The 18853-nt window shown below is 38.8% G+C and overlaps 1 pseudogene; it reads right to left on the minus strand.

The window, feature by feature from the left end:
• Positions 1-15470, minus strand: part of LOC127631680 (Fanconi anemia group J protein homolog) — a 50379-nt pseudogene extending 34909 nt beyond the window's left edge.
• Between the last annotated feature and the right edge of the window lie 3383 nt (positions 15471-18853).

The following is an 18853-nucleotide window of genomic DNA, read 5'->3' on the forward strand; positions in this document are numbered from 1 at the left end:
CAGTTCATTATATTCTGCATATATATTGAAGCTCAGATGATATGGTGCTCACACTCTCACGGATGAGAGTCAGTTATAAGGCCAGAATAGGATGCAGGCCTCCTGTATGAGTTCTCGAGCTGTGTAGTAAGCACAGGACAGCAAAAAAACATTTGCACTTAAAACAGATAGTTCACCCAGAAATTAAAATTCGGTCATTATTTACTCGCACTCATGTTGTTCCAAACCCATATGAATCAGTGGAATAAAAAAGGAGATGCTTGGCAGAATGTTAGTGACTGACAAGCTCAACCACCCTTTTCTATAAAATTAAAGTGAATGTGACTTCACTAGGCTATCAGTCCCTAACATTCTGTCTTACATATCCTTTTCTGTTTCATTTCAAACTAAGAAAGTCAAACAGGTTTGGAACAACATGAGTGTGAGTAAAGGATAGCAACATTTTTATTTTATTTTTTTTAAATCATCCATTTAAAGTTTAAGCATTTGAGACGCAAGTGCAAATATTTCAGTAACAAGTTGAAGGTGTTGTAGCTCAACTGATAAATGTAGCTTGAATGCATGTCAAGTCTTATTTGACAAGCATTTGGCAAATGCATAAAAGTAAAGCAATTAGATTAACCAATGAAAAAGTAAATGTTTTGATGCCATTGACTCAATCCCCCTACTTTTTTCCATTGGACATATCTAGTGGTTTTGCAATAATTTCCTCTTGACAAATGTGCTCTTTATAATGTAATTTAGGCAGGTGTCTCCCTGCAGAGAAGTAAGCATCTGTTCATTGTCCCACAATTCACTGGAGCCTGAAGCCTGCTGCTGAAAGGGTGACGGTAGCTTCCACTATACATACTCGGAGAGAGATTAGTCTTCAATGACTGTATGGGATAAACGTCAGCATGGACGTGCCGTTTTTACCCCCCTCTGATGATGGCACTGCTGAAGGGTGTGTGACCTAACGACAAGTGTCTGAAAGGCCGATGTTCTTCAGACATTCATTGGGGCCAGGACAGTGGAATAACAGAGTGATGTTCATAAGAAATTGGGCCCCCGGGAGGATGAGCAAAACTACAGATCAGTCTCCTCTCTGCAAGCACGATTTTCGGCACGGTCTCCCTCTCTTTCATGTGCAGGGGCATGACACTGTAGAGACATGAGTGGACACCTGTGGTGACAGTGTAATAGGTATCATTACACAGTCTGCCCGATGGTAAGGGGACTGAGCAACATGGACAATACAGAATATTCCTCTGGAAAAAAAAGTACGTTTGAAGCCTTTGACAAGTCTACAAAAAAAAAGACAAAAAAACAAAAGGTCTCCATGACTGATTGGGAATGTTATCGCCTGTAACCACTTTCAATAGCTTTGGTGACAGAGATTAAGTTTGTGAATTCTTAAAGTGAGGGTTGGTATTTCAGGATCAGTAATCCAAAGGCATCTCACCTTCTTTTCTTACGACAGTGTCACAGTGAAAGGAGAAGAGGGTTCACAGAATAAGTGCCACACTTGCTTTTTGGCCTGCAGGCCGCTATGAAGATCAGGAAACAAGGTATTTGTTTTCACAGTAAAGACTGGGTCAATCTCCGTTCAGAAGATCCAATTCAAGACTTTCAATGACAAAAAAATTAATGATGAGTTGATCACTAGTTTAGCCAGGTTATCCCAACGATCAAAGATGGACAGGGCAGAGGCCGTGACCCATACACTAGGGTGGTCAGTAGGAGTGAAACATTCCTGTAAAAAAATATAAATCAACCTGTTTGCCCCAATGACTTGCTGTGCATATGTGCCGAGGTTAATCTCATGTCGAATGACGGCAATGAAAATATAAGTCTCAAATTTATAATAATTGGTTGGTGGTCAGTCAGCATGCACATGCTCGCTCTGTCTCACTTTAGATTGTGACAAACTGGTTTGAGGGGCACAAGATATACATGTTTTCTGCAATAACAGTAATAACAGCTTGTCCTGCAATAAAAGCACTGATAAATCTGCTTGCAAACAAAATGCTAAAAAGGGTAAACATCATAGATTCTAATGATTTATCAATGGAGCTAGGACTGGACATATCTCCATTGCTTTTGATAATTCTTTTAGTGTGTAGGGCTGGGCTATATGTAAAAAATATTTTATAACGATAGTCGCCTTAAAAATATTGTGATATACGATTATGTCGTCAATCCCTCCAGCTGAGAGTTTAGCTTTATTGAATTTTCTTTAAAAAAATATTTATTTATTGAGACAAGAAAAACATGAACAAAAGACATGCCTAAATTCAAATTACACTTTAAACTAAATGAAAAAAGCAACCAAATTTACAAAGCGATTGTGTATATCCACCTCCCAAAATCCAAACATTTACCATCTCCAACGGCTCAATTTGAAATCACGCAAATATCAGTTAAGGACAACAGGTGGAAAATTACTAAAGGTCTACAGCTTAAGAACTAAAGACAATTCGAAATGTAAAGTTGATAATAATAATAATAATAATAATAATAATAATAATAAAGCCAAATAAATTCCTTTGTGTTCCCAAAATAATGCTGGCGAATGTGTGTTCTTATATTGCGTTTTGGTAATACAGTAAATGTCTCCAAAAAAAAATTAAATAGAACTCAATTTTAGGTTCAAGGTGAACTTGTATTATTTTATGATTTAATAACTTTTGTCTTTGTTTCTTTAATACAAAGATATATATTACTGAACCTGCAGAGTTGCATTCACAATGCATGTTAACCGCGAACTGGTACGTGGAAATAAAGCGAACTAAACTCACAGCACCTCCTGAGATGATCGGAGATAATTTGCAGCATTCTCACAGACAACATTATTCTTGCAAACAGTTTTCAGATGAATGAAACAGAAAGAAATTGTTACATATACCTTGTCTTGTTTTACCGTTGCCCCTTTGTTTACCTTTTTTGTCCCTTTTTTCATTCAAGCCTCTCGAGCCTTCCACGGCTCCACCTCCAGAGCCTCCTACGGCTCCGCCTCCCGAGCCTCCTACGGCTCTGCTCCCAGAGACTCCAGAGCTTTACAGAACTCCAACAAGATGACGAGGGAATAAACAGAGGCAAAGGGCAAGTTAACGAGGGACAGGTGAAAACAATGACAGAGAACACCAACGCTGACAAGGAGACTATGGAATGAAAAAAGGGACAAAAAAGGTAAACAAAGGGGCAACGGTAAAACAAGACAAGGTATATGTAACAGAAATAGTGATAACGGCGCATGCCTACATGCGTGTTGAACAAAACAGGCTCATGCTGCACAAATCCGACATGAGCTTGGTCTGTTCTTAAAAATATAATAGTGTGTTTCTTCAAGCACATCTTTGTGACTAACGTCATTTCTTGTCACGTGTCACTCCGAGACGACTACATGCTGGGGCGGCCTTCACCCACCTGTTGCGGGTAGATGAATTACCTGTGAATGAAATACGAACGAGAAGCTCACAAACTGGATTCAGCCTTGTCGCATTAAGTGGGTGGCAGGTGCAAGTTACACACTCTGGGCTACTGTTTAATATATTTGGTGAATTCCCAGACCATGTTTTTCCCAATATTGTCGATCATCATCTGTCAATTGAGTGTCGCAATCGGCATCGGGATCTTTTTAAGATATCGTCGATATCCGATTACATCGTCCTTTCGCCCAGCCCCAGATGTGTGTAATGCTGAACTCGCAGTGTTTACTAGTTTCCAGTGAAAATAGTGGCAGAACTGTGTTCCACAAACATGTCAAATGCTAAAGCAGATTAGGGATAAGGCAGAAAGCTACAGAGGGGTGGAAGAGATCTGTTACTACACAAACAAAAGTGTTTCACGTAAATCTACTGCCCTCCTAAAAAAGGTTCACAGACAATCTTTATGTTTCTCTCACAATACTTGCTAATTTTGTGTTCAGTGTTCAGATCTCATAAGAGACCCTGAACTCAGTGAACCATGGGTTGTCTAAGTCTAGTGAACTTTTTTATCCCACTGAGAGGCTCTAATTATTATAGATGAATAAAGAACCTGTGCTCAGAGGTGAATGCGATGTCATATGGTGTAACTTGAGAAGGGGGCGACTCACTTTCTTGGCCTCCAGCAGCTCCTTGCAGCACTCGTTGTGATTGGCATGAGACACCAATTCAGGATGGATGCAAGCTCTCGTGCAATCTGCTTGATCTGCTTATGGGTACGTGTGCCAAAGAAGATTTTGGAGATCTTTTCCCTACCACTTCCCTCTTTGTCTTTCTCACTGTCCTTGGCCTTTTCAACTGTTTTTTGTTCTGCTTTGAGGTTGGCGTAAGGACAGAGAGAACAAGACATGAGAGTCTGTCGGACAGAAAGAAAGAAAATTTAGACAACCGCAAACATTACAAAGAGAAACAACCGAAGCAATGCCACAGCCCTTGTTTGCCAAGCCCATGAATAGGCTTTGCATTAGCGGCCATATAGATAAACATTAACAAAACAGCGAAATGCTATAAGTCAAAACATAATGACCCCAATCAAGAGTGTAATTTTAGACTATGCCATTGTTCAAGCTACTGGACCCTGATTGGGTCCCTTTTATAGCAACTTTCACACAAAGATGCCTGCAGCCAGTTCTAGTTGTGAAACTGATCTTGAGGATGATATGAGCACTAAGTGTCCCACTTTCCCCTTCCATTCACAGGATTGACACAAAACTCATGTGCTACACAGCTGATGTCAAACAGAATGTCAATGTTTCATTCTGTGGGAGACAGCAGTATTATCTGAAAAAGGAAATATTGCATACAAAAATGAATGTTTGAAGAGCCTTTATCCACATTATTTTTTTATGTCCTCTATAAGAAATATCCTGAAAAAGAAAACATTTCTGCACCTTGAGAATAGGAAGGCTTCATCTACCATCATAAGATTATGAAACAGGTTTCTATCCATTATTGATAGGCCCAGAGCGGATTTTTCTTTTTTTCTTTCTGATTTTGGGCAAAATCTGCTAACTGGATTTTAAGGGACATTTTATCCCAAAATTTAAATTGTCATCATTCACTTAACATTTTGTTGTTCCAAACATGACTTGCTTTCTTGAGCAGAAAAAGTAAAATGAGACTGAGGCTAACACTTTCCCTTACACTTTTTCTTTGTTCCACAACAGAAAGTCAGTCTGGGTTTGGAACAAAATATAGGTGAGTAAATAATAACAGATTTTTCAATTTAGGTGAAATGTCTCTTAAAATAGGGCTGTTCCGGTGGAATTATTATTTATTTATTTTTTTACCACCATGGTGGTCATTGAACATGAAATAAAAATTAAACAAATACAAAAATTAAAAGTGCTTTTTTAACAGCTTTAAAAGTTTTTAACAGCAGTAGGCTCTCAAGCAAACGTTCAGAATGAAATTCAACATAAACTACTACTGGTCTTCACTGAATGATTATAATACATTCATACTTTGTAAAGCTACTAAAGTTACCCAGTCAAGACCAGTGAGTGTTTTCTCTCACAGTGCGCAGCTGTTAAAAGATCTCTAACCAATTATAAAACAGCAGAATAAGAACTTTCTTGGGAGATCGCATGATGCTTTCATGGGCCTGGATGCAATTTAGCAGAGCTCTGTGCACTTAGCCCACAATTCAGTGTTTTTCTGAACCTTTTTTTAACATCTGGGGAAAGTTTTTTCAGTTGATGCCAGTTGGCTAAATGGCCCACAGTCGAAAAATGTATTACTCTTAGCCATCACCCTCTCTAACAAAGAACAAAACTAAAACAGGTCCTGCATCAGACCGAGCGGACATGGATGACAACATGGCAATCACCGTTGCTCAGTTTGAGATCAGCAATGCGCAGCGAATTTTCCTAGCACATGAACGCAATCTAAACCATATGCTCCAAAATTGACTTTCTTACCAGGGAACAGAGGGAGCAGAAAAAAGTGATCAACGAACATAATAGAGGTATAAATGTGCTCAAACAACAGATGGTAGATCTACAAGACCGCAGCAGGCGCAGCAACCTTCGGCTGATAGAGCTACCTAAAGGGGTTGAGGAAGATGATCCAAACGGCTTCCTAAAGAGATCATTTCCCATCTGGATTCCATCGCTAGCGGGCAAAGAGATAGAAGTGGAGCGAGCACACCGAATCTTCTCCAGAACTTCAGAGGACCAAGAGTGAACCACGATTGTTTCTTTTCAAGCTCCTACGCTACGGCCACATAAAAAATTATTCTACAAGAAGCAAGACAGCACAAGCCAATAAAAGCAAGTGACGGTGCAACGCTGAGCTTCTTTCCCAACTTCTCTCCAGTGACAGCAAAGAAACTGAGCTCCTTTGCTTTTTATATGGAAAGAAATGAAAGAGGCAGGGATGCAGAACTTTCTCCTATACCCAGCCATGCTGAAGGTTGTCAGGAAACGTGGCGGAAGTGCGGAAATTCCTAAATTTGACTGCCTGACCCAGGGCTTGACAATAAGGACTGCCCGATGGCCCGGGGCCAGTGTGAGAAAGATTTGGGCCAGTTGCTACAACTGTCACTTGCGTGATCGGGCCAGTACTGCATTTATAACATTAGTGCAAGCAAACAACAAGCGAGAGAGCACAAAAATTACACAGAGCGAACAAAGTCTTCTAACCGAGGAGCGAGCGAGTATATGTATCTCGGAAAGATGCGCAAATGCATAATACACTGGATGTGCCAAGGCAGTCGCGAGCATGCACAAGATCGTGCAGACGCCGAGTGCACTCTCCTAGCACTGTCATTGCTCTTTTCCAAGTGTCTTAGAAGCAGCTATTGAGCTATTGGGAGACAATTGCATTATCCTCAAAATCCAAACCATCAGATGATCCATTAGAAATTACTACATAGGATTTATTTGACTCCCTTAAAATGGTTTCATATGCAAGTGTCGAATTTTATAATTGTAAATTCTATTTTGTTCCATTTGTATTTATACTGAATTGAGCGCTCAATAAAAAAAGAAGAAAAAAAAGAACACAAACTTTGTAATAAGTGAGACAGTCCTATGTTATCACAAATATATGTGGATATTTTTTTGTTATTGACGTTTTAATCAGTCTGCTTGTCCGGTTGGGTAAGTAAAATTCTCTTTCACTTGCCTCTTCAAAATTTCACTTGTTCCAGACAAGCGTTAATGTCGAGCCCTGATTCAACATTCTCTGCTAAATTTTTCTTCTTCTGCATTATAGCCCCTAAAGTAAACGTAAGTTGTTATAAAGGAGTTTTAGATATTATTTTGGAAAACAGGCCAAAAAAGAATAATCAAAACCATATTTTGTTCCAGTGAATAATGGGCTCACCTTTATGTTCACTTCGATCCATCTTTAACTCTTATAAAACAATAATAATTAAAAAAACCTTCCTCTTCTTAACATTTGAGTGTCACAGATTTTCTTAATGACAAGTAGGGCTGGGAGATTTGGCCAAAATTGTTATCACGATATATATTTACAAATTGCACTTTCTTTTTTTTATTTCAAAGTTGACGGAAGAAAAAATACATTCTAAACAGTCAAAATAGTCTCTACAAAACTGCACAGGGTGTCCAGAGACGGCCAAAGCAGTGGGATCTGCGGGATCTTTTACCATTTATCAATTGAAAATGAATGTTAAAAGATCATCAGTTTGTTCTGAAGCATAGTGACAGCAGTCCATTATTTGTTGGAATATTTTTACATTAACATTAAATATGTTTTATATTTCTTTAGATTCAGATACCCAAGTATGGGGGCATAGAAGCCCTTGTGACCGTGGAATGATGCTGAATGTGGGTTCAGGAGTGTCCCGAGAGAAAATAAAAAAAAACATTTGTATATTTTCATTAAAATAAGAGACTAGGCTACCAACTAGTAATTTTAGTCTTTCCTTATCCATTCCAGAAATCTAATTAATTTTCACAAAATTAGAAAAGAAATCGATTTGTTTACTATTAAAGGCTCGTAACATGCTGATTAATAAAGATACATTTAGAAGGGAAAAAACTTTTGGTCTAAAAGGTGCTTTGAAACCACGTTAAATCTTGCGGCGCTTCATGTCTACACACATGTAGGGAAAAGAGGCAACGCATGCAGAGCAGGACAGGGCAGAAATTATGCATGTTTGGTGCTAGAGAACAATATTCAAGATTACAGCGCAGAAAGATCAGAGTTGTTGTCCACATCTCTGTTGTTCTGTCGCGCTCTTTACTAGAGATGATGAGAGGGCGCAACCATTGTCATGAAGTCTTGCGTTGCAGATTAAATCAATCCGGTGTCCAACGTAACCTAATTGTTAGCAAGGCAGCTAGCATTAGCAAGTTCATCCAGTGGATTTCGTCCGCCCCGGTGGAAACGCAGCCTGAGAAAGCCGAACTGCTTGTGTTTTAGCAACAACCAGTAAAAATCGAAAATTCCTCAAAAGCTTATCATCGATATTGTGGATTTTTTTATTGTGATAAATATTGATATAGTTTTATCACCCAGCCCTAATGACAAGATACACACAGTGAATGTGACACATTTATAATGATTCACTAAGTGGAGAGCCATCACGTTATAATCTAGCTGCAGCAAATGCACGCAAGGGACGAGTGTCCCCACGCCAGAGTGTGCATCAGCCAGGAGAAGATTCAATCTCTTCCCCGTCATTTCACGCAACCCATAGAGTTTTGTAGTTTATTTTCATAACCTGCTTCTTTATTATTTGAACTTCAATATAGGATGCTTTAAAGATATAATGCCGGGGTGTTTCATTGCAAAATGAAGCTCCTGAACAGTATCTGCATGATTTTATGCATTGCACTGCTGCCACACAATTAGCTGATTAGATAATCCCATGGATGATTCCGTGTTTTCTGCATGTGGTAACCACGGTATAAGCAGACTTATTAAAAATGTATTCACATTCCGAGGTGTGAAGGTCATGCAACAAAGTCAGGATGTGAATTTGTTTAAAAGGTATCAGTGGTGTGACTGTCATCCTTGTCTAAAGTTTATAAATCAAATGGTTTTGTGGTTAACACAACAGCAATGTTGCAACGAATAAATCATGTTTTGTACTATAACAATACTTAAATTATTTAATCGGAGCAAAGCAGAGATGACAGCAGATTACCTGTTGATGTTGTTTCACAATGCGCAGCCGCCGGCAGTGACAAAACTATACAGGTTTGTATATTTGAGTCCTATTCCGTGTCCAGATCGTTTCTATGTTTTTGTACGTGTTACACAAATCTTATAGCAACACATTTAAACAATTCTATTATCCTAAAATATTTCCCAAGACAAATAATCATTTTCCAGGATAATTAGATATTTTTCTAATTTTCCATGACTTTTCCATTTGACTGGAAAACTGCATTGCAAATTTCCCGGTTTTCCAGGACATATGGGAACCCTGGGGTTTCACCATTGTTTTAAGTGTGATTCTCTAAATAATTCCAGAGTGTATGGCATGGGCGCCGACAACAGCCTTAAATAAACACACTGATAGGCCTTGTGCCTTCATTGCGAAGCTACTGTACATTTTAAATCTCTTTTCTATAAACACATTAACACTCATATAAAATAACATTTTCAGTGGTGTCTGGACCGGCGCCCTGCAAAACAGGAAGTGGTTATCCCAACACTCTGTAAACCAGAAATCAAACATGGTGTCTTATGCAATTAGCCAAGTGTGTGGAGCTTTCTGCAGTTCTATAGATGCAGACTCCATGTGGGCCTGCTGATAGGTACTGTATACATTTTATGTACAGTAATATTTATGTAGACAGAGAAGTGGTCTCCAATAGACACCAGATTAATTCTTTGCTTTTCTTAAGAGTGACAGTAAGGTTATCCCACATAAACAAATGCTAAGTCACGGCGTGTGTTACACCTTCACATCAGGGATAAAGCTGTCCTTTAGCCTGCATTCCACTGAAGAGGTCCAGCTCTGGTTACACAAGCTGCTTCTCAAATCTTGTTTGTCATTAAAAATTACAGCAAGTGATAGAATGGAAGCGAATGTGAGCCAGTGTTTTAAACCATCCCCCAGTGGGACACAGACCAGATCCGACATGCTAAATAAACAAGAGAGATGGCAGCAGCTAAAGTTACGTCTTCGAAGGAAGAGTTACGTGCTGGGGCTCTGGTTCTCTCGGCCCTGGCGATCGCGTTACCTGCTGCTGCCACATTCAATAGACCAGTCCAAGTATCCTGCTTCCTATACCGAATAATTACTTATTCATCATAAGGGGGAGAAAGAGGGCTGATTGTGAATGGGAGGCCTTGTCAGCAGCCGTGCAGGAAACAGCTGACACAAGGGTATCCATTACACGTAGCCTGCTATAGTTTCGGCCCCTCTTGCTACCGCGCAGCAAATAAGACACCCCTGGAATGCAGATAACAGCCTGCATTGGCCGGTCCTGTCGTCACAGACACATTCAGGCAGAGTGGTGCATTCTTTCCCTCCAAGGCCCTGATATCAGTGGAGCAGAGAGCCATGTCTCGGACCACTCCAGACCTCGACATCAGTTTGCAATAAAACAGTGCGAGGTATTGTGCAGGAGCGTTAACCCAAGCATGCTGTTCCAGTCAGGGGCAGACACCTGCTGATGCATCTTGCAGCTCACTGCTCTGCTAATAAAATGCGGGCATTGTTCTGGCAAGAAAATAAAAGCAACGATTTCAGGAAAGTATCTTCAGGGATTTGTAGCAGCATTGGTGTCCAGTGACAGCGTTTTACAGCTCCTATGGGACCTAACAGCTAGTTACAGTTCAGGGCCAGCACACATACTATAAATACATAAAATAAGCAAGCTGCTGGTCACTACATTCTCCGCGAGAGAGGCAAAATTTGAGGAGTAATGGATATGTGGAGAGGAGGAGGATATATCAAAGTACTTATCAGTTACTGCTGAAAAACACAAGAGGTGGGTTTGTTCTGTTAGACAGTGGCATTTCTGTTTGCCAGGTGAGGTGTGGAGAGAGCAGCTCCTGTGTTTGAGATGGTGAGGCTAGATTGTCTGCACTCTACAATGGCCCTGTGGTGCAAGATGCAGGACCGAGTGTGAGTGTGCACAATAGAGACTGCATTTCAACAGGCTGGCTCTGAGAGTCCGACACCTGAGAGTCTGAAATCTCACACTGTCCGCCTGCCCGGGCCACTGCACCCTAACCATACAGATGGACAGAGAGAGAAAGAGATAGTGGGTGAGAGAAAGAGACAGCGAGTTAAGCATTTCAGTCAGGTCTATACTCCCTACAGCCCTCCTGATAGCTGGCCTGGAGCACCCCCCACCCAGCAAATCCCCGATCTCACAAAGCACCTGTTTATCCCTAGAGCGCCGTAACCAGCAGGTGAACCCCATTCAATATTTATCCCAGGCTTTCACAGATCACTGCCAAGCAAGGCAAACCTCTTAATTAAACTGGAGCTCACTTCAAAGGGCCCATTGAAGATGTCAGTCAACATTGGCAGGGGCCACGAACAGTGTCAGGTGAGAAAGTGAAACCCAAAGCCTTGCTTTCTCTTCTTCTGACACTCCCCCAACCCAACAAACCCCTCAGCCGGCCCATCAACAGTCAACCAATCTTGAGGAATGCATTGCACAAGTCACTCCCTTTTCGATTGTACCAGTTTTAAGCATTATGTCCAATGGTGTGACGTGTGATCACATTGACTGCTTCGTTTCACCACAGGCCATGTGAATAGCTGCTGTGTTTGTTACACGGCATCAGATTTTCTATGAGGCTTTTGGAAAGCGCCGTGCAGATGCTTTTGCAGACTCAAGACAATTGCACACTTCCTATGAAATCAAAGAACGAATGGGTGTGCTTTTAAAATGAAATCTGGCCAAAAAGTTGTTTTGAGTTTGTTTCTGTGGTTCAGATCATCAGGGCAAAGTTATTAGTGAGCTGGTGCAAATTTACCCTGGCCCTCTGGAATACTCAGCTCTGATTGGTCAATTGCTGCAGTTACATATTTCTTAATTTTTTTTTTACAAATCCAGGCACAAAGTTATATGAATTTAGTTGACTTCAGTGTTTCTAAAGACTCTGTGGTCTCTTTCTTCCCACATAATAACATCATTTCAAAACAAATTCATATTTCATGTCAATTTATTTATTTGGCAAGTAGAGGTATAATAAACAGGATAATGTGGTCAGCCACTCCACATCGTGGTCGTCATACCCTGCCGGGCTATATTTGTGATAATGACCATCTGCCTGTACATTAAAGGTGCATTTAGCAGGGTCCGAAATAACTTTTTAGCCCACCAGTCACGGTGGCTGGTAGATGAAAAGATTTACCAGTCAGTCAGATTTCTTACTGGCCATAAATATATATATCTTAGTATAAATAGTATTATATGTAGTATCGAATGTAAATCCAAGAGTGATTTTCCATTTATCCCGATGCATGATGTTGTTTTACGGCTAACAGTACAAGACCACTAGGGCTGTCAAAATTGCTCAAAAATGACATTCGAATATTCCCTCTAAAAAAAACACATATATTCGAACTATTCGAATATCTGGTTGCGCATTTGGTCAATGACGCGCATTACGTCAATAACAGGACAAATTAATACAAAGAGACATAACTATTTGTATAGGTAGTTTATTTAAGTTTAAACATATTTGACAACGTATTACCTACACAAAAACAAGTAAATTAACTAATGGCCAAGACCTCACTCTCGCTCGCACGCGCAGGCACTCTTTCTCTCTCTCTCGCCCTCACGCTCTCTGCGCATAACGGTTTAAAAGAACAACAACAATAAACAAATGTTGAGTGCTGATCAAGAGTTTTGTGCAAGCAATATAAGGTCGCGACTCTTGTCCCAAATATAGCAGGCTTCATTCAGTGATTAAAACAAATTATTAACATTAATTGAAGTTTTACAGTATATAGAACCGACATTGAACGCTCCGAGCGAGCTGTGCTGTGGTAAACATGGAACTTTTCCTTGACATGAAACGGTAAATAATCAAACCAGTGGAAGCCTGCAGTGCATGAAACTGCTGTATCTAACCTACCTTATTCATGCAACATCTATTCAGTCAGTACAGTAGCCTTACATTTTAGTCATGTTTCTGTTTAACGTTAAATAAAACGAGGCACACAATTCCGAGAAATGTGACAACAAAGACCCCTCAGGCAGCACGCCCACTCGCAAAGCAGACAGCCGCACATCTGCTACCGCGGGCGCGTTTTTTTTTTCCACATTCGAATATTAATTTTCACCTTCGAATTTCTGTTTTTTAAAACTATTCGAATATATATTCGAATTTAGAATATTCGTTGACAGCCCTAAAGACCACTGGTATTTTCTACTATTAGCTTTCAGTACACGAGCAATGATATCATTTTATATATGCATGATTACAGTTGGAAAAATGCCAACTTCCTTTTCAAATGCCCAACGTTTACAAACAGTGTTGATTTATTAATGATTGCCTATCCAGCTAATTGTCACAAGAACGTGTGCAATCATCATTTTAATTCTAGATCAAAAGCACTGAGTCCACTTTTGCTCACCATACACCAGTGGACACCCAGTGTTTGAGACTATATATGAGCCCTTCTATGTAAACACCTGTATGTTAATGTTTGAACTGTAAGCCTACAGAGCCCCCTTGAGGACAATACTAGAACTTGTTTAAATGTATTTTACAAGCAAACATAAACTGAAAGAAGGCAAAAAAAATCACCCACCAGAGTGGCGTGTGACATTGCGAAATTCACTGGCCAAACAGAAATTACCTGGATTTGGTGTTAATTTCAGACCCTGACACGTATTTTTTCCTCATTAAAAGCGTTTTAATTCTAAAAAAAATGTATAGTAATTTTAAACATACTGTATAAAATCATGGCCACTCATGTGAGATGAAGAGTTCAGTCATATCAGCAACCTTATAAAAGCTTTTTTTATTCTACGTGGAGCAGGGGCACCTCATGGGTGCAGCCATGTTAGCATCACATGACCAGCTGAATACTACTCAATTAATCACAGTAAACTGCCCTGTTATTGAACACTTTCATTCATTAATTAAATTAATCCTGGTATACTGTCCATAGTGAGTTTCTACAATGGCATTGGAACTGAAAACTACTGTGTTTGAATGATGCATAATCCAGGTCACTAGGTGTTGGTGTAATCCATACTTCAACATAATAAAAAAAAAAATTACTGTGCCTTTAACCCTTACATAAATGCACCAATTTTGCATCCAGTCAGACAGAGAACCGAATTAATACCTTACATAAATCATGGCATGTATGACAAAAGCAACATCAATGATATGGCTTGTTGTAGCACAGCACTAATAAAATTACGGTAATTAAAAGGAGATAATGAATGCTTACATGCCAATCCAAAGTATTTGACAGCAATGTGAAACAAACAAGAAACTTTGGAATCACTGTGTTGCGAATGGTCATCTGCTGCCACCCAGTGACCAAAAATAACACAACCTCAATACACATTCCATCTAAATCCTTTCCAAAACTTCAATAATCTGGTGCTTAATGGATAATGGATGATGACATTTGGAGAAACATCAAACAGAGCTTCCATGCCTATTTTTGATACTTTATTACATCATATTCTCCAAATTGGAGATACAAGTAAAAAATGTGTCTAAGGTTCACTCACACAATGCTGTGGCTGTGACTGGCAGCTGTACGCCCTGGCACAAGAATTCAATTCCATGGTCCAACTCTGAGCCCCGGGCACAGGTTTCTCCAGATCTTCCTCATCATCATCAACGTAAATTACTCCTCGCTCGATACATCTCTGCTAACTGCTTTTTAGAGGGAAAAAAGACAATGAGTTATGGCTGTTAGTTAGAGCAATGTTGACTTTTGTAGAGTGATAATGCATGATACGAAAAGCTGAATGAATTACGGATTGTAATTATATATTTAATAGGATTAATGGATTCTTTAATATCTATTTGTTTATATACTGTAAATGTGAGTTTGTTTACCTTTGTTTTGAATGATTTTATGAGCACAGGACATGGGGCTAGGGAGCAAAAAAAAATTCATGGCAGTGTGTGTGTGCAAGTATGTGGCATGTTTCAGATGCTTCTACAGAATGTAATGATAAGTCAACAATAAGACAATCAATAATGTCAAAGGAAAAGAAAGTATTTGTAGTGATACCTTCTGGTCTGTGGATGTGTATGAATGCACTTCCTAAAAGTCTTGAAATTATTGTCTTGTTCTCCATAATTATTAAGGGAGTCTTGAAGTTTCTCAGTCAGACGGGAAGACAAAGTGGACCTCTTAGGCTGGTTGCTTCTGTCTGCGGAAACAAGGGTGCGTCCTACATCAGAATGCCTAGACAGGACACATAGCCTACACTTAGGTAATCTATCATCATATGGAATGTTTAAGAGAAAACTCACCTCCTTTTGAAAGAGGGGTCGTAGGTTAAGCAGAAGCACCTATACCAGTAAGATCAACCACCAGAGGTTTGCATGACATACTGCTGGAAGTGGCATGTGCATCTTGGCTATGGCACACACAATGACATGGAGTAGCCACTTCTGGCATCTTTACAGTCACCTGAGATGGTGCATGCACTCTGTTCCTTACCTTAATATTGAGACAAAGCCACAAAAAACTAAACAATGCAGTAGATTTGTGCTTTCAGTTCTTTCTGCTTAACACTGATGTCACAAAAGCTAGGATGTGCCAAGTTCTATAAAGTTCCTAGAATCATCACACTTATAAAATTATGCCATACTTTTTTTAATCCACATTACATAACTCTGTCTCCTATTTAGAACATGACGTCAAACAGAGCATACAAAATTTCTAGACATACCGTAACTGTTGCCATGCAAGGGTCGAGAACACAGCAACGCAAGACTCTTCCGACTGCCGGTAGCGCTCTCTAATAGACAATCATGGGCAACACTAAGTCCACGAATGATCGTGAAAAAGAAAAATATGCTTAGCTACCAAACATCAAAATTCTATGTATATATTTAGTTTAAAGCAAAACTTAAGTCTAATGATGACTGATGATGATTAAGGATTACAAAAGTGTCCCATAAATAAACTTAAATTATGACAGTTTACTCACCCTCACACAGTGAAGTCCAGTAGTAGTTTTATGTTGAATTAATTCTGAATGTTTGCTTGAATACTTAATAGACTGCTGTTGAAAACTTCAAAGCTTTAAAAAGCAGTTTTCTTAATTTGTACTTTTTGATCTATTGTTTTATTTTGTTTTTAGTGTTATTGTATTACTGACCGTTTACTATAGAATAATTACTTGAGAACTTCAGCAATTCTTACATAATTAACAAATTTGTATTATTATTTGTTGTGAACTTTAAGCTGGTATCAAATATCATAAAATTTCACTACCAATTATTTAAATATTGTTAGCGTGAAAATGTCTATTGTGCATGGTAGATCTTGCTGTAATAACATGATGAAAAAGTAGATCTCATTCCATAGAAGTGTGGACACCGCTGCTGTAAATTATGGCGATGGAGGCTTTTCTTTATGACTAGCATGCATAACTTAATCTAACTACCAAGCCACCTCCCCTAACCAGCAGTAAACATTTCAATCACAGTAGATTGCATATGTATCCTATTACGCTGGGCATCTGTCGAATTGATAGAAAACAAACAACAGAAATTTGACACGTTTCCTCTTGAGAATGTAACCAATACATAAAAGATAAATGTCCTTTTATTGCTCAGACAAGTGAATGACCAATTTACTTGTCCGAAGGACAATCATATCATATGCTAAATGTCGAGCCCTGCATCTTATATCCATACAATGAATGTGAATGGTGACTGAATTAACTATCTATAAGGTCTGAGGACAAATTGTCAAGAGAAGTCATTTTTACTCTATTTTAATACAACCAATGTACACATGCCAATATTATTTAGCTGAATAATATAATACAAGACTGTAATACAAGTCTAGTTAATTTGATCTAAAGTATGTTAATTGGACTAACAATATGGTCTTTATTCTGAGAAAAAAAAAACAGTAGTAATTGAACTGACATTTGACATAACGATTGATAGATCCACTAAGATATAATTTTACTGACCAAAGAGCCAAGAGGAATAAACGTGTGCATTAAAGTTTTGATATGTAGATACATTTAAATTGACTGCACGAGCTATTTTGGCATTTTCGACCGATGTTATTTAATGAAAACTACACCCGTAAGATATGTAATGTACCTCACGCTTAATGTAAAGAACAGGTGTACCAGACAGGTTACTTCATAAAGAAAAGCCTCACTATTAACCGTTATGATCAGTGTAAACAAAATGAGGTACAAAAAAAAGAAACTCCCGCCAGCAGCAAAAAATACACACGCGTGCAAGACGTCAACTGTCAAAATAAAAGTCACAGGGACATATCATTCTAATTATTGCCTACGTTTTACCCAGCCAAATAAAGTTTAAACTACATATAGAGACAAATTTCACTTTCTCTGATGCTCGAAATTATTTAATAAATTATGGAACTGTCGAGCTCACAATTATATGGATAGATTCTAAATTGTATTAATGAACATTTGCTAATTGGTTTTTGCAGTGTATCATTTGTCAAACAAAACAGAATGGGTGTTTTATTATTAATATCTTATCGTTTCTTGACACATAGCATATTCACCGAAGCAAATTCAGTAATCAAAAACCTTTATTTATTGTTTATGATTACGAATGTAACCAATGCATCCCAACAATTCTGAATTCAAAAGGGACCAAAGCAAAGACTTTGACCAAATCTCTTAATACATGCTTGTTTTATGAATGATTTTGTTGCAAGTGCTGATATATAACCTAATATGTAATACTTTAATACTTTTTCTTGTTCTCTTTTCAAATTGCATTACTTGTTATGTCGTCTGCATGTATTTTCTGTTATACTGCCCAATAAATAAACGCACGCACGCACACACACACTTAATAAATAATGAAACAAACAAACAAACAGTGAATCAAGCAAACTGCAACAAAAAAACAATGGCCAAACATGACTCACAGGCTTCTCCAAGCATTTAATGTCAGGCTTGAGATATCACACCAAATCACACTCTGATCTGGGTTATATTTTGTATCCATTTGATATAAAACAAAGTCTTCTAAAACGGTGTTAAGCCTGGTTGGCACCAACAAGCATGAGACAGGATTATGCTGAAGCGTCATGCAGAATCTCTGATTATGGTGATCCCAAAATGCTTGGTGATGTAATTGCACCTTGAAAATATGCCCGTAATCCCAGGATTAGCATTATTAACAAGCTCAGAGTGCAGTAAACCTCATTTCCATATCACTCAGCATTTCAGATGTGATATTTCAGCAGGTTTGTTTTTTGTTTGTTTTGTTTTTATAATGTTTGAGAAAAGCATTGTCTAGATTTTGTGTAGGCCTAATATAAGTATGACAGATGCAGCCACATATGAATCCAGTGTATAGACTGGGTACAGTTGAGACATAGGTACAGTTGAGACCCCTTAAATAACTTGCGTTGTGATTTTTGCTGTGCACATGCGTATTAGTGTCCTCTTTGATCGTGGGAAATTTGAACAATGGACGCATCTCCGATCCGAAGATATCGGCAAAAGTTTTTTTTCTAAGGTAAGACGTTCACTTCACCATGCACACTCCACAATGAATAGCTTATTATCCTTATGTGACTGTTAAACGTAACTGGTATAATCACAAACGTTATTCTGTGCCCTAAAAACGGGCATATTTCATGGTATTGTGTCATGCATGTCATTGCAAAATCTAGAGAAATGCGCGAGGTGGCATCAGGGTACAGTTGAGACACACTGTCTCAACTGTACCCTCGATAGAGTTCTATTACGTCACACGCTGTTTAGTTGTTCAGTGTTATG

Source organism: Xyrauchen texanus, chromosome 38 (assembly GCF_025860055.1).
Source record: "Xyrauchen texanus isolate HMW12.3.18 chromosome 38, RBS_HiC_50CHRs, whole genome shotgun sequence".
Classification (NCBI taxonomy): Eukaryota; Metazoa; Chordata; class Actinopteri; order Cypriniformes; family Catostomidae; genus Xyrauchen; species Xyrauchen texanus.